General features: G+C 45.0%; 1 pseudogene; it reads right to left on the bottom strand.

Annotated features, from left to right (window-relative positions):
• Positions 1–236: 236 nt before the first annotated feature.
• LOC118007449 lies at positions 237–936 on the bottom strand (annotated as a pseudogene).
• Between the last annotated feature and the right edge of the window lie 253 nt (positions 937–1,189).

Raw genomic sequence — 1,189 nt, 5'->3', positions numbered from 1 at the left:
TGTTAACTAAAACAGATGGCTATTTTATTTTCACCTTTCACAATACAAATGAAAATTGCTTTTTTTTTTTTTTTTTTGGTCCCACTACTCCCCTGCAAAAACTATTCTTGCTTTGATAGGAAGGGGGAGCAAGTCTTTCTGGTTATCCTGTTAGAAAACACCTAGGCTCACAGCACCATGATATCCTGGCGAAGTACAAGTAATGTAAAATGGATATCAAGAGGTTCCCTCTCTCCTTATCTGTCTGGTTGAGACATTCCTGGCTGAGTGGCCACCATCATGGGACAGGCGGGAGGTCTCATCACAGGGGGTGCAAGCATCATTGGCATGTGGCCTCCCATAGGTGGCCTCATGCCAGGAGCAGGTCCCACTGGCATCATCCCAGGAGGAGGAGGGCCCAACACAGGCATCATGGGAGGGCCCCTCCATATGGGGTGCTGGCATCATACCAGGGCAATAAGGACCTGGGAGACTGGGGGGGAGGTGGGATCATTACCCCTTCAGGAGAAGGATCAAAGAATGGAGTAGGAGGTATCTTTCCTTGTTGAAATGCAGTGGTTATTTTGTCGATCAGGCTCTGAGCCTGCTCTTCTGTCCATTTCTTTTTTTTTTTTTTTAAGATTTTATTTATTTATTTGACAGAGAGAGACACAGCGAAAGAGGGAACATAAGCAGAGGGAGTGGGAGAGGGAGAAGCAGGCTTCCCGCAGAGCAGGGAGCCCGTTGCGGGGCTCGATCCCAGGACCCTGGGATCATGACCTGAGCCGAAGGCAGACGCTTAACGACTGAGCCACTCAGGCGCCCCTCTTCTGTCCATTTCTGATAGTAGTCTTTCATATTCTCTTTGTGCTTCCTACCACTGCAGTGTGGCTTTCTCACAGATGGAGAGTCATGGGTGAGGTACGTGTCGCAGTAATCACAATAAAACTTAGGCATGTTGCTCTGCAGGCCATTGGCCATTCTGTCCCTGATCTGTTTCCTTAATTTGATTTTTGGATTATTCATTGCAAGTGTGGAGAAATACAATTGATTTTTTTGTATTTTGATCTTGTATCCTGCAATCTTGCTGACCTAGTTTATTAGTTCTAATAGTATTTTTTAGTGGATTTCTTAGGGTTTTTAATATACAAGATCATATCATCTGTGAATAGAGAGTTTTACTTCTTCCTTTCAGTCTGGATACTTTTTA

Source organism: Mirounga leonina, unplaced genomic scaffold (assembly GCF_011800145.1).
Source record: "Mirounga leonina isolate KUSES-001 unplaced genomic scaffold, KU_Mleo_1.0 Mir_125, whole genome shotgun sequence".
NCBI lineage: Eukaryota > Metazoa > Chordata > Mammalia > Carnivora > Phocidae > Mirounga > Mirounga leonina.
This window is presented reverse-complemented; position numbering and strand designations above follow the sequence as displayed.